We start from the raw sequence: 16,683 nt of genomic DNA on the forward strand, positions 1-16,683 counted from the left end.
CCTTCCCTAGACTCACCACTAAAGGCTGATAAGAGATAAAAGCAATCTACCCCATGACTGAATGCTCTTAATGTAATCTAAGTGAGCAGAGACTCTCATTATTACTTTACAGTACTGACCGATGGATTTCGCCCTGGTTTGCCTCGCTGGGACATTGCTGAAGAAAGATCACCACGACCCACAATAAATAAAAAGCCACTGTCGAGACTGAAAGGCCAGATGGCAGAGTCCTTGAGCCCAGTAATTCTGAAGCTAGGCTGTCATTTCATTTGAGACAGTCTGCTGTGGAGCACAACAGGAAAAACTGCCCTACAATTCCAGGAAAGCCAGCTCCACCTAATTTACCTCCGCCAGAGCTATGAGCAGAAAAGAACTAAACAGACAAATACTAAACTTCCAACGATTGAACAAGCTTTTCCATTGGCCCGAGTGGCAAAGCTTCAGTATCCACTTTCCTGTTCCCATTCAGCTGCAATTGAGTAAAAACAGTAGTGGGGGATCGGTTTCTCTTCAAGCGACCCTCCAACCTGTCCTTGCCGCACAATGCTGTTTTGTAATAAGAACTTTGCTGGGCTCTGTCACTGAGAGAGAGAGAGAAAAAAAAACTAGAGCAAACAGCAGCCTAATTCGTAGTGTAATTAATCCCAAGCAGAATATAGGAGATCTCCACTTCCCAAGCTCCTGAACAAGAGACTGACCTGTAACTGACAGATTATATCACACATTAGTTGTGTGTGTGTGTGTCTGTGTACTGTATACAATATGCAATCTAAACCTCTTTAAATTCCAAAGAAAGCATTTATTGCTTACATTTCACATATCGTTTACTGCAGGAGGGATGTAAACTAGACTGCGACAGCTGGGAATTGCTTTTGCCCTGAGGTGATATTAAAATTCTATAGTGTTTTGTCACATTGTGATGTAAAGACCTGTTACCTGAATCTAAGTGGTACTTAATAAGTCTAAAGACCTAATTCACTTATCCTTTTAGCTGTGACAAAATGAGTTTCTGGAAATTATAACTCCATGCTGCAAACTGAGCACCTGCAGAGCGGCAAATTCAGAATAAACCGGAAATGTGGAACACTAATTATAACACATAAGCAGGTAATGAGTAAAGCAAAAAATAAATAAATAAATAACAGCATTTTCCACATCCTTAGGCTTCTTTAGGTTTTGGTTTTGTCATGTGCTCAAACATTTGAATAACCATATTTGTTTGGACAGTTAATCCATGGAACACACTCTAAAAGGGTAAAGTAAGTGCTGGTTGAATTAGTGGTGACACTTGAATGTATATGATTTAAACAGACCGAGGACAGATGCTTACTGTACAGGAATTCAATGGAAAACATTTGACACGCATAAAAAAAAGGTTTTACATTGACTGTATACAGCATAACAATAAACATACATAAAGTATACTGTATTCCAAGTAATATTCAGTAATTATCATGGGGGCAATCATATTAAAACCAAAGATTATAGTACATCTGATGGTTCCTTTTGTAGCATATATAAATAGCTGTATTTTAAAAAGGGATGTTTATATATATATATATATATATATATATATATATATATATATATATATATATATATATATATATATAAAAACATCCCTTTTTAAATACAGCTATTTAATTTTGCTGACTTATGATTAAAAATTGGAAGAGGAAAGGTGGCAGTCTCAAAGAGAGGTTCAGTTTAGTTGTAAATGAGAAAAGCCAGTCCTTATTGATCTGCTTATTTCAGACCATGCAAATCAATGAGTCATTGAGGTTAGCACAGCCTCCAAAAATCGAATGCTCTAATATAATATTGAACTGTGTGCACTTTTGTTTGAGGGATACATGCCACAAGGGGGAGATAATCAGGTTAGAAGTTGAATCTTTTTTTTTGTTTTGTTTTGTTTACTAGTGAAACATTTGCTTGTGTATATTTTGGCACATGACCTAAAAGATTAAAACAATATATTTTCATCGTTATAGACTGTAGAGACAGTGGTTTAGTTTTAGGCTATAGGATAACATCAATGGAAATCCTATAGGATTCTCTTGAATATCTTATAGGAGTCATTCCCAATTTACTATAGGAAAATAGTACTCCTATAGCCCAAATGAGACAAGAGGGTTAGTAGTCTAATGCATTGTGATTTATAGGGATCACATCAGTAAAAAGCCATGTGTCTAGACTGATGCATATACAGCACGACTCTAGCCCTATCCCAAGTAGCAACCTAACCTTCCACATAATCCACATTGTCCACTGTGCCGATCATGAGCTCAAAAATGTTTTCAGCCACGATCATTAGAAAGTGAAATCAGGACATAGCGACAGGAGGCCCAGGGAAATGCATTCTAATTTGTAGAAAACATATTGTACATATTTACAGCACATTTTTGTAGTGGTTAATTAAGCAGACTCTTTAACTTTTCAGATATTCCCCTCAGGACTATAGCCTCACGTATCTAAGCTGCTACAGCAGGTTTTCATTATCAAGCGATGTTGACTCATCTTCATTTAAAAGGGCAGCTGCTTTCTGCTGTGAAATTGCACTTTCCAAAGTAAAGTTTTGTTCAATGTTCTTGAGGTTCTTAAGGTTTGAATGTCACACATATACAGCACAGTACAGTATAGCGCTACATACTATTTTGAGTAATTTTAAGTAGGAATGTAGCAGTACTACAAATTGATAGACTGAAGGACTGTGATATACACATTGAAAATAAAAAACTGAAACAAGCATTGAAGAACATTGTACCATTTTGTCAGCATGTTTATCATGTTGGCAAGCAGTTGATAATTTGTGAATTTCCTGTTTCATGTTGTTGTGAAAACAATCACATGAAAGCAGGAAATTAATGACTTCTAAGCACTGTGATAGAAACCTAATGATGGACTAAAAGCTTTTTTTCAACACATGATTAATGCTAATCCTAATGGCAAGTGCAATCAAGGTAGATCAAGTAATGATTTCTTAGGCTCCTTGAGGAATCCAACCAAGTGGTACCCCACACCAATACTAATCCTGTGACTCCCTTCTTTCCACGTCAAGCTAGTTACGATCCTATATGCCTCCATTAAATATTAACCAGAAGTCCTACACACTTACTGGTTTTATATACATAAGAACATAAAAGCATAAGAAAGTTTACAAATGAAAGGAGGCCATTTGGCCCATCTTGCTCGTATAATGTGTACCTTTGTCATATAATTTGTATATAAACCCTTTGTTTTGCAGTATATGCTTTAATAAAGGTAATAAAATAATCTTACATTTTCTGAATTTGGGTTTGTAAATTTGTAAAACCAAAGTTTGCTTGTGAATGAAACCTGCTTTCTGGTTAGTGCAAGCTTTAGATCTGCCTCAGGGTTTCAATTAAACAGATGGAGTTTTAATTAACACCTCCAGATTGGGTTCTTATTAAGCACTATAAAAAGTGCTTATGCCTACAAAAGGCCTCAAGGTTTAGAGTTTGAGAGTCAAGCACCCAAATAGATGTGGATTAAAGGTGAGAAAACTACTCAGAATTTCTTTCTTTAAAATTAAACTTCTTGATTACACTTCTAGATGCACCCCAATCCCCTTTTAGCACGAAATTAGACTGGTGAAGGATTATAAAAACCTCTTCTTTTCCCCCCTCGGGACTTGGTCCCCTCTTCAAAGCAATTGACAATATACTCACTGCTAAAAAGTTTTGTATCCTCTTAATCAGTCACAATTTCCAGCACAGGGATTACCTAAGAAATGAAGTGCCATCTGGCCTTGCTCTATGCAGCTCTTGACCAGTGAATCCATATTGAATGTATTCAACTTTTACCTCTCCAAACACTGGCTGGCATTAGATATGGTAGTTCTAATAAATTACATGTCCAGTGCGCTCTCTCTCTCTCTCTCTCTCTCTCTCTCTCTCTCTCTCTCTCTCTCTCTCTCTCTCTCTCTCTCCCTCTCCCTCCCTCCTTCACTCTGACTGTTTTACAACTTTTGAAATGCTCACACACCAGACGCAACACGATTTTTACTGGGGCGACACGACAAATTTGCTGCGAAAATATGGTGCACACCAGAAGCGATCAAAGACACGACATGACAGCTGAAAATCTGCCACATCTTTCAGAAAGTATGATTACTAACAAACAAACGCAATAAAAAATGGCTGATTGAGAAGAGGAAGAGCTCTTATTATTACTGCTGTTATTCCACAGATGTCAAAAGCGTTGGATTTGGGTGCATGGCACCCTAAGAAAAAGATCAGGTATAGGTGAATTCCATAGGTTAGTCCAAGAACTAAAACTAGATGGTTCCAGATTCAGACAGTACTTTCGTATGTCAACAAATCGATTTCAAGACCTGTTGCAGATTGTTAGCACACACTTACACAAGGATAATTGCTTTAACTCTTGTGAAACAGGGCTTGATTTCAAACCACAGGATATGAACCTCAATAAAAGGCACGACAGTTTTTCTCAAAACCTGTCTGAGATTTATTGTTAACGTGATGAATGAATGCGAATTACAATACATCTGACTCTCAAATGATCTGCCACACTAATTGCTAGGACAGTAATAAGCACTGACTTTATATAATATACATTTACTATTACAACCACCGCCAAACATAACTTTTAAATGATGTGCCTAAAAAGTAATTTAACTGCCTCTGCAGAGCAAATCAATTGAACACAACACTGTTAAGCTATGGAAAATAAATAGCTGATTTGATAGGTGCCTAGATCTGACTAAATCATGGATTTTAAGTCAAGCGATATAAATCTAATGAATGGCTTTGTTCTGACAGTGAGCCAGTGCCCTTAGGCATGTCAGAGTGTGTCTGTTTATGCTCTTTGAAGGTGGTTTACAAACATACCCTCCTCATCAATTCTCTTTTGCTTAAAAGCTGATATTAATGCCTCATTTCCCATCTATATTCAAAAACACCCATTAGCTCTCACAGAAAGAAACCTGGTGACCTTTTTTTTTTTCTGGCAGTGGATAATAAGGTTTGGAATGATCAATTATAAACTCCACACTGCTGAAATCATTCCAGTAAACCAATTTTACAGTGTGCATTTCAAAAGAAAAAAAATAACGTTTGAACTGTTGCATTTGAAGAGGAGACAACCATGAAGAATAATAGCGTTGAGCAAAGGCACTGCCAAAAATAGTAGATCAAGAATTAGCAGGATGCAAATAACAAAGCAGCAAACACCTTGTAGCAACATCACAGTAAATGTATTGAAAAGCAAAACAATACAATAATAATATCTTGACAAAAAGTGTTCTTTCTTTTTTACCCCAGCAGTCTTCAAAAAACATTTATTTTTATTTGACAGTTTCACGTGTGACTGCTTCCTATTAAATTAATGCCACAACTTTTTTTTCTAAAACCATCCCTGGATTTTAATCTTTCTAACGGTACAATGTTTTCCAGAGGTGTTGAAGAGGTGGAGTCTGGAATACAAGCACATCTTAAAGAGTAAGCAGCTTTATTATAATTGCCTTTTTAAAAAGTATTTATGGTGTTGTTCTCATAACCATTTCTCTCTAAAACTTTCTTCGAACTTGCAAAAAACAGCACCAGCGGAAGTGTGGCAGTATTTCCACCTTTCATTTATACATCTCACTGTGTTATTACGGTTTATATATGAATCTAATTTTACATGTTATATAAAATCCAGCAGGGATGATTAATTTTTATGAAGCTTGATCTCTCCATTAATACGTGATGAAGTGTGCCTGATAAAAGACACAGTGCCTATGGCCCATTAGCTATAGCAGCCATCAATTAGGAATTGCACCAAATATGCTCTTAACAAATTTCCTCTGAGTTGTGTTTCTTTCATTTATGCACATTAGCCTAAGAACTCCAACACCCCCACAGCCAAAGTAAACATTTGGCCTGGATATACTTTAATAGCTTTTATTTCTCCAGCGATGGAGCTCTTTGCAATGAAACAGCAAGACAGCTCTTAATTGTTGACCATAGTTGTTTCATTTTAATAGCTAACTCTGAAGAAGGGTCTGTGAAATTGCTTTCCCTATGCATGGTTAAAAAGAAGACTCAGGAAACTAGGATTCAGAGCATGCATACAGTTGCAACCAAGTTCTGCTTTATGTAGTAACACTTCTACGTTTACATTATTATTTTTAAATGTGTACAACTCCAGTAAACTAAACTGTATTGTCTCCACATTTTGGGCTAAATTCACAAAGTGACAAAGTAAAAAATTCTAGTCTAAGGTTTTTCTTTGTTCTATTTCTCTAAATTGTTCTCTAAATTGTTCAGGGAATTTGGGGATCTACAGCGTAGTCAGTTCTCTAGACTGGCCATGTTTTTCTAGTGAAACATCAACAATTTGTGCAACCTTGCATACAGAAGTGCCATTAACAAAGTTAGAACCAACTACCACTACACTTGTTCAATCATGTGAGTTAAAAATGATTCAAGGTGCTATTTCAAGATATTTCATGTCTGCTAAACTAGTTAATGGAAATAGGGCAAATTGTGCTTTTGGTTTGAATGCAGTGCATTATATAACTACTGTAGTAATAGCCAGAGAGCACAAGAGAAAACCTTATACTTTAAAATGGAGGGTACATTGCCTAACAGTTGTCTTCACATAACAAATGCAGACAGCACAGCTCTGAAAGTAGCTCTGGCTGGGCACAAACACTGCAAGCAAACACTGCAAAAAACGGCCCACACACTGCAAGCAAGTGTCTTAACCACGATTCAAAAGAGCCATTCCCGTCTGCAGGTGTGGTTAAAGAGCTTTTAACATCATCTCACCAACAAGGGTCAGAAGCTGTAACAAGAGTATCACACAATGTTAAGGCTGCCACACACCAGGTTATTATGGTTATTGACAAAACCAGGTCCGGCACCCGGTTTTTATGGGTCCCTCCAGTGGGCCTCCAGTGAGCCCTCCCCCACCTTCACTCCCAAATCAAAAATATTTTTCAATCAAAAAGGTTTTTATAATCAGTAGTCCCTCGCTAAATGTGTCATGAGTTGTTCGATTAAAAAAAAAAAAAAAAATGTAAAATGTTGTAATAAATACAGTAGTAAAATCAAATGAATACCTGCAGCGCACTTTCATTTTACTTTAGCCGATTGGTAACACAAAATAAACCAAGCTGCTGCATTTTACACATTACTATACAGTGTGAAACAGTGTAATGAAGATGCTAGTCAGGAATGCAGTTTATTACACTCAATTTCTCTGGAACCCACAACCAGGTTGCCACGCTACCTAAATACATTCCTGGAGGACCTGGTCGGAGACAAACTGACATAAAAACAATAAACATTTGCATACATTTATTCAAATGAGGCACTGAAGGTAACCAATAAAAACACAGACAGAAAACAACCAAAAAACGATACAACGCACACAGTCCAGAGGCCAGGCCCTGCATAGATTGCTGCCGCAGCTCGGAGAGTTCTCAGTCAGCGTCTTGCCTGAACGCAGCGTTACAATAGTAAATATTATTTTTTAATTAAAACTAATTGATTTTGGCGCATTTTCTTATTTACTGTAGCCTACTTAGTATACAATTAAAAGAAAACAGAACACACACTTTATAGAAATAAGCTTTTTTATTTTCTTTTGTTGTAGTCTTTTCTTTCATTGTTGACACCCAGATTTTTTTATTTTTTTTTATTTGGATGTTCCAGAGGTTTGGCAGGTTTCATTTTTAATGGTTTCAGATCCTATAATTATAATAGGCGATTAGGCATTATGATAATAATAGACGAGATAATGAGACTTGATCAAACACTTGTCAAAAGAAAGTCTTGATTGTTGAAAAGTAAATGTGCCAATTATTATTACTGGCACATTTGTATATTTTTATGTTGAGATCAGCCAATAACTTTCGGCTTTACAAAGAACTGGGGGGGGGGGGGGGGGGGGGTAGGGAGTGAAAGGAGGCGGGACGGAACAGGACCCAAGCAGGAAAAGACAAAAGATAAAAGGTGAAATCTAAAAAGTTTCACTGCACTGCATGAAGTGAAAACGAACGTTTCTAGCCCTAAAGGCTCCTTTAGTAGGATAGCTGGCACAGAAATAACACATCTACTTATACTTGCAATTTTGTTTCTGTATGTGTGTGGGCCCCCTCTCACGACGGGGCCCCAAACGGTTGCCCGGGTTGACCAGGTGCTGATGCCGGCCCTTTACAAAACTATGATCAAGACTAGTACATATTTGTCAGCATGATTTTTAAATTATGAGTCCCTTCTCTGGTGGTATTTCAACATATATGGCAATAAATTATACATACCAAGCTTATCCATTTCCATCGAAATGGATACCCATGTATTGTCTTTCAAATCTGTATCTTCATATTTGCGATGATCTTTGTCATAAAATTATGGGTATTTTTTTAACGGTTTTATTTTTTCATTCGTCATTCTGGATACTGCTTCACTCTGCTGGAGCACGAGTATTGAAGCTGTTCTCTGATTGGTTAATTCCCTAGTTGTCGCACAACAAAAATCGCAAATCCTATTTATCTCCCGCGTGTCGTGATGCCTGTGGTGGGTAGCAGCCTTTACCCATTACACTAACCTGCAGGTGTGCTCTAACTTCTAGATGTGTGGGTGTGGACAGCAAGCCTGTTCTCCACAGTGGTCCAAAGTATAGTCTTCATAGACATTAAGAGACTTCCTTGTGAAACATCACTAATTTGTATCTAGTACATTGTGACAAAAAACTAACTTTCAGGGTTTACATGTTACAGAACACATGTCAGGGATACACATGTTTCTAATATTTTGCCTGTCTCTAATTGAATATCTGTAATGAAATGTAATACTACAGAACTGACCCATCAAAAGCTTTACTTTATCAGTGCATTAAGAATAAATATAATATAGCAAAAAACCCTGCACAATCTATTATGATTTGTAGCGCATGTGAAACTCAAAGGGTAGACACACAAATATGCATTCATTGCAATTAAGGGATGGGTCCTATCCACTTCTAATCTCTTTAATCTGATAGTAATTTAGACCAGGATGCTGACCTACATTTTCACATGAATACACAGTAAGCCTATGTTTTGTACATATCATAGTCAAATAAATAGTCAAAAATGGAAAACAAACATGCATGCACAGATGTACAATACATTTACAATACTTACGGTCCTGCACTTATTTTCACACTATTATACTCCTCCTACAGTATATCTATCTATCTATCTATCTATCTATCTATCTATCTATCTATATATATATATATATATATATATATATATATATATATATATATATATATATATATATATATATAAAGCATATAATTTATATTATATTTCTACTGTATACTGGTATACAGTTTTATATACAGCCTGTACATACACTGTAAGTTATTGTTTTTAACAATATACCAATGAAGTAAAACATGAATGTTGCTTTAATCTGTATCCAAAGCAAACAATATTTTTGATGTGAAAAGATAATGTCACATAGTTTTCAGGTGAGTGTATCATTTTGTGGAATGTGAATCTTCCAGTCAGGTCAGGTTAGGTGCTTGTGATCTTTTGGGATTTCACACTGTAGGTTTGGTTAAACATGTCTGCTCTGTAAACACTGCCATAGCTGTTTTTTTTTTTTTTAAATACAAATAAAGTATTCATAACTTATGCGTTGGGATAATACGTTGTGTATTCTTTTTTCTTTTTTCCTTACCATGTCATCTTACCATGCAGACAGATAATCTATATGCAGTTTTAAAACTAAACCTTTCATCTACAGTGCCAGTGAGTTACGTGTGCATTCAAACTAATTCCATTTAATATTTCCTGAGGCTGCTTTGGGATGTGTCAGCATATTAAATCAGTACCTTTGTAAGATATAGTTATATCATTAAAATTACAAGCACGTTTTTAGCAGACAGATTTTGTAGCCTAATAATCCTTCTGATACTGCAGGAGTAACTAAATGACTCAGAATGAGCAATAGAGTAGATTTTTAACTACAACCTTGTCTTTTAATATAGCATCTGGATGGACTGCTTTGTTGTCTTTAACAGAAGTGCTTCCAGCAAATAAAAAGAGCTCCTCACGATACGGATGGTTTTTTGTTGAGAAGAGCGAGAACCAACGCGTGAAACTCTGTTCTCACAACACATCAGAATCTGTCTCAGAGCCGAGCAGGGCCAGGGGCGGGGTTAATGAGTTTCTTTATTCAAAATAAACCAATGTTTACCAATTTGCATTACCACAGTACAGGTAATATATTGTAGATATCTTTGTTATAATAGTTAAAATGTTCTAACAATATGTGACAGAGAAGACCCTGTTGCTGGTTCTTACACGGATACATGGAGCTGGGACGCAAACAATTGAGCTGGTAGGCTTGTCCGCAGCTCAAAAAGCATCTGTACCACAGGAGGAGGAAAGCTTCCGCTCTGCAGGATAACGACTACGGAACTCTTCAACTGCAAGACGGTGCCTGTGTAGGCTCTGCCCAGCCAGGACTGTCATAAAGACCTGGAGTCACTGGGAGGCTTCAGGAGCAACAGCAGTAGGTCGGTTTAGGGGATGTTGCTCCCAACCAGTATAGAGAGGGTTTTGTGGTAGGTTCCTGGAACCGGACATCTCTAAAAATGAAGATAGTGCGCAAACGTTGATTTTTGGCTTTGTTTTCTTTTCTTTTCTTTATTAAATCTGACACTAAGATTACCATTGATGGTACCCTAGTAGCAGCACTTGTGTTAATTAAATCTGCGTGCCTGTGCAGCATGCCAACATCCAATTCACTGTGTCTCACTCATTATCAGTGATGACCTACCCATGTAACAAATCCCTCTGTTACATAAAATTTCAGTAAAACTCTAAGGACAAGGTCAGCAAAAATAATGTGTACCAAAGTAAAAAAGCTGGCTAAAATTAAATCTGTGTAAGATGTTTGTGCGTTAAAATCTATACAGGTTATTCTTTCACAGACCCTTTCAAAAACAGTTTCAAGCATGACCTCTACAGGCAGATATTTGTCATGAACCTAAAATACTGGTTCAAGGGACTGCTGCAGAAAAGCAATTACCACTCTACACATGTGGCTTGGATTAAAAAACTCCAATGAAACAATGTACCCCATTCTCTCATAAATATTAGAGCATATTTTTGTCTGGAATAGAATACAAAAACTACAACAGAAACATGTATATATATAAGCCCTGAATGAGAGAAATAGTTTGACTTGAACCATGTCTGGTGTAAAATAAAAGAGCACAAACGTGTCTGTTTTTCCTCACATCTCCCCAATATCAATACACATACCAGAAATAAGACCAACTATCTTAACAAATCATCCTTTGTCCTGAGATCCTCCTTGTTCCCACAAATCTACCGTACAAGTTTCCATAGTGACACCACACATGTCTATTCATCACACAAGTAATCAAAGAAAGATGAAAAAGGGGTGGGTAATGTCAGACTTTCTAATGAGTAATGGACAAATACTAATTAACTGATATACTGACTGTGCACATTTGTTTGTTGCTATTTCACAAAACAGAAAAACAAAGCTTCCCAAAGATAAGGTACTAATACCCCCCACTCTCCTTCTTTTATAAACAACTGAAAATAACACCTCAGGCTGTTTTCTAACTGGGCTTTGGGGTAAGAGAGCTACAAGAGTTAAAAAAAAAAAAGCAAGTAAGCTGTTTGTTGTGATGATTATTACTGACACTGTGGCTGTAGCGGTCCATACTGATTTCTTCAGTGGCAATCGGCTTAAGAGATAAAGCTGGACTAACATGATCACGCTGCAAGGCTAGTGGTGGGTTAGATAAGATTGTAATCTGTTTTTTTTTTTAAAAAAATGATAAAGACAACATGAGTGAACAACTAGAAATAGAGTGTTAATTAAATGCACAAGCAGTATAATAGGGTGTGCATCAACTTTTACAATAAGCATACATCATAAAAGAATTACAACACTAGCTGATTGTACAAGTAAATATGGGTTATGTGCCAATACTGTCTTGCTTCCTCAGTGAATATGTCACTGTAACAAATTACAACAGGTTTTTTTTTTTTTTTTTTTTTTTTTAATACTTCTGGAAAAAAAGTGCTTTATGGAAGAAGTGAAGACAATGGACAACTTCAGTAAGAGCTTTATGTGACTTTCATGCACAACTACTGTATGCTGTGAATGCTGCCTTAAAACACTTGAATGCAGTCTAATTGTCTCAGCACTGTTAAATATTTGTATTTATTAAAAGTTTGTCTCATAAGGTTAGAACACAGTATACAGTAGTTAAGATAAGCCTATTAGTTTGACTAAACAGAGTTAATAACAGCATGCCCATACGTTTCTACACTTGAATCAGGATGGGCAGTATGGTAATCAAACAAAGCACTGAGGCTTAATTTACAAATAAACTATTTAGAGTTCACACTGTAACAGAAAAAAGTCACATTTGTATTCTACATTTCACCAAAGTTAATAAATGAAACAATCATGCTATTTTATCCTTGTAAAGTAATAATACCATAATATTAACTTTACTGCCGGTTAACAATTAATAAAATAATTAATTGAAAGTATTGACAACTTCCTCACCTGCCACATGGTTAAAATTCCATTACCCATAGAGCAGAAAAAAAGTTAGCAAGCTTGACTTGTGGTTATAAATCCATGAACAGCAGTTCACCTTCCAGAAAGAAAGTCAGTTCACTTTGTCTCTCTTATTTGCACATCTCTGACTCTGCACTTCACCACGAAATATCAGGCACCCTAACCTTTCCTCCCTGCCTATTATAAGTCAGCCAAAGGGAGGTAACTGTCCGCCTATCTCTTGTTTCAAATGGAAGCTCAGTGGAGTTGTGATAGACTGAATTAGTGCACAATAGCAGCCTCACCAATCAGACGAAAGGGGGTGGGGGTTAGATTACATTATGGGTTTTCTGTCTAAGGGTTAGGGAAGGTCTTCCTTCGCTCCTGTAGAATCTCTCTCTCTCTCTCTCTCTCTTTCACACACACACACACACACACACACACACACACACACACACACACACACACACCAATTGTGCACAGCACCAACTGTAATTTTCACAAATTCAGAAATAAGTTGACGTGTAGACATATAGTCAAAATTTATGTAATTTTAAATACTCCTTTGCTGCACTCTTTTGCTGCACACATTTCTGTAGCCTTCAGTAGATATTGTCTGATACGCTGGTGTAAAACTGCCATAAAGCATTCTGCTTTTTAAAGTCATTCTTGCCAAAGATAAAAAAAACATTTTTACAGGTTTTTGGCTCCCTGAATTCCCACAGCAGCATTTAAATAAGGAAAGATGATAAACACCTTCATTATTCTAAAATGTATGTCTCCTTATCCTAATAATATGTGTTATCAATTATCTATGTTTAAATGTTGTGTCATAATGTGACAGATTACCACAAAGATACATTTACTTCTTGATTAAGTCATTACCAGTGCTATTTTTTTTAACACAAATGTATTGCTCTCTGCCTGGTCGGGACTCAGTTTTAGATTGTTGCTAGTTCTTTTGATAAAGAACTGTTGCTAGTTTCTTTTGATAAAGCTTAAAAATTAAGCTTTATCAAAAGGTTGCTTTCACATAATTTAAATAAACAAACAACAATTAAACAGACCCCAACAGTTTTTTTTTTTTTTTTTTTTGTGTGTTATTTTTATATCTAGTAAATCTATAATGTGAAGGGCTGGTATGTTTTGTAGAAGCCATCTGGAGTAAACCGTTGGAGAGCTTTGTTTATGTTTTTTTTTTTCATCTTGTTGAACTCACAGTGATATCTTTTAGCATTCATTAAGATCTCTTGGTCATTTCAAGGTTTGTTTTAGAACCCAAACAGGTTATTCTACAGCAAGAATGATTGATTTAGCAAAAAGAAGTTGAGAATAAGTGAATGTATTCTTTTAGATTAAGAATACATTCAACAAGTAAGCTAGTCATACAAGTTAATCTGGATATTTTATGTGATAATAGAATGTTTTATATTTTTTATGTATTATCTTTTTGTGGACCATGCAGTTCAGTTCAATTCATAACCTAATTTTATTATTCATTTTTTTCTGCAAACTCCCACCAATACATTTTTTTTGTACAAAACAGTGGTAATTTGGACTCTTATGAATGTTTCTCATCTCAAAGAAGTATATATAATATATATAATAGTAACAGTGCCCCTACTTCCCAGCTCCTGATACATTCCTACCTGGTCCTTGACCTTTTAAGTGATTTCACATGATGCTAACAGAACTGCAATGACTCATTTGTGTTAGATATATTACTTATATTTACCAGTGCACAAAAAACCCTATGCTGTTTCATACAACATACTCCAATATGTCTTCGACATTTCAACACAGAAAAATTACTTTAAATCTTCTGTTCTCTTAAGGTTTTCACTGCTTGCCCTAATGTTTTGTTAATGTATCCGTAGTTACAGTAATCAGTAGCATATCTGACTGCGGTGGGACCAGAGTAAGGCAGATATATAAAAAGGCAGATGACTGAATCCTGTTTTAGACACCATTATACACAGCTGTAACAATTACTATATTCACACAATTATTGCTTTGAGATTCAGCTTTTATAAGGGAGCTCCTCTAAATCCCTTGTTTAGAAGGATATACAGTATTAATGCTTGTGACAGAGTAGTCGTCTACTGTGTGGATGCTTGCATTCGCTGCTCAGTTACAGGCAGGAGATCGAGATGGAGGTTGAAATTGATATGCCCCGCAGGCAAACAGGATTTATTTACATATACGGCTTGCGTGACACTTCCAGCAATGGCAGCGCACGGAGCACATACAACACAGTGTACGAAAACTTTGGTAGGATCTACAATATCTGAACTAATCTTCTCTGTTCAATAATAAACTAACATTGCTGAAGAGGTTGATCATGGTGGATAAACGGTTAGGGAGGATATGTGATGGGCGGATACGCAACGATTACTGGCTAATGACGACTACGAAATGATACGAAATGTATATATATATATATATATATATATATATATATATATATATATATATTATATATATATATTATATATATATACCTGGGACTATGATTGGCTAAAACCTCATCATAGGAGCAGCAATAGATTTAACTATTGCCCTCACATCTTTACACCACCGGGCAATAGTCTCCGTCTGTCATGTGATTGGTTCACATCACTGTCAGTCCTGCCCCTTTTCAAAAGAACGCCCTCCACATCCTCTCCTAAACAACAAGATAAAATGGTTGAATGAAAAAACTGCTGAATGACGATTCTGTGACTTAACAGAAAATGAATTACAAAACCTACCATAAAAGAAAGAAAAAGTAAACTTGCGGTATGAACTTAAAAAACATTTTCTGTTATTTATTTATGTACTTGTGCTGTATTAGCTACACTTAAACCGAATACTGTAAAGCTATAAAATATCTGACAAATCACACCCTTAAAACCAATTTTGCTCCAGAAATGTTGGTAACCTGTTGCACTGGTAGTAGTATTACTTCATTATATGTACAGCACTAAGACATTCGTGCCAAAAATGTTTACGTTTTTTTTTCATATGTGAAAAACGCATAATAGAAGGCTTGCAAATATTTATGGCTTTACAGTATATAAAGTAATATTTACAGCTCATAGCGGAAAAGGAAATGTCCCACAGGAAGACTATTGTTACCTCCAGGGTGCAATGCCCTCAGCCTATCGGTAACAATAGTCTTCCCTCAGGTCAATAATTTTCAACTATAGCCCTCCTCTCTAGTCCATATTTACTATATATATATATATATATATATATATATATATATATATATATATATATATATTAGGGATAGTAAACTATCGTTTGATAAGAAATTGTTAAAAACTATTTTCTATCGGTTAACCATTTAACCGTAGTTCCACTGTCACACTAAATACCCTTTAAATAAATACACTTTCCACATATATTTAGTATTTGTCACGCATTGACATTTGTTTACCAAACATAAAAAGGCAGCTAAGAGCACACGTCTTTAATTGCATCATGATTGTATCACATTAATGATATGTGTTCCGGTACACCTTTCTAAGTTTCTAAAATCTCCTTCATAGTTAATATCGATCCATTAAAAGGGACACTGGTTTCACATAAAATAAAAATATACGTCACCATCCCTAACTTAGTATAGCAATCAACAATTCATTTTTCAGGATTCTTATGAATTAATGCTATGAATCCATTTTAAAAGCATATTCGTAAAAGACCATTTTTTTCCCGTTATTTGCTTCCCTGGCTCATCAGCACACAGAACAGATTGGACTGCCTGGACTGAGCTGAGTAGGGTACTTATCTGGAGTCTTCAAGTGGGCGCCTTCCGTCCTTGTTGTTTCGTCGACTAGCCCACAACACCTTAAGAGGGATCGAGCATCACCCCCCTCCGTCCCCCACTCAGCTAAGCCCAGCTTACTTACCTCCCTTTACATCAACATTTTTTTGTTTCTACAGTGCTTGAGGTCCCCAAACTAACCCTAACCAAAACCAGAAAGTTTTTCACCAGTGACCACTGAATCCAATGTCTCTATAAAACTGGGTTGTGGAGTGTGCCACAAATCCTTGACAACCCACCACTGGGTAAACCTGGACTCATCCACAGCATCCTCCCATGGCACTGCTAACAATATCAGGT

At 36.2% G+C, this 16,683-nt stretch overlaps 1 protein-coding gene across 3 annotated transcripts in view; it reads right to left on the reverse strand.

The window, feature by feature from the left end:
• LOC121320645 (E3 ubiquitin-protein ligase Midline-1) overlaps nt 1-16,683 on the reverse strand; it is a 121,800-nt gene that overhangs the window by 46,973 nt on the left and 58,144 nt on the right. Inside the window, exon 1 of one of the 3 annotated variants that reach the window (XM_041259162.1) lies at nt 12,582-12,986. The exons of 1 other annotated variant lie outside the window; for it this stretch is intronic. The gene's annotated coding sequence lies outside the window, so the exon portion shown is untranslated. Of the gene's footprint in view, nt 1-119; nt 436-12,581; nt 12,987-16,683 lie in introns of those variants that run through there. One more of the 3 variants, XM_041259164.1, reaches the window with a different exon arrangement.

This window comes from Polyodon spathula, chromosome 9, assembly GCF_017654505.1.
Source record: "Polyodon spathula isolate WHYD16114869_AA chromosome 9, ASM1765450v1, whole genome shotgun sequence".
Taxonomy (NCBI): Eukaryota; Metazoa; Chordata; class Actinopteri; order Acipenseriformes; family Polyodontidae; genus Polyodon; species Polyodon spathula.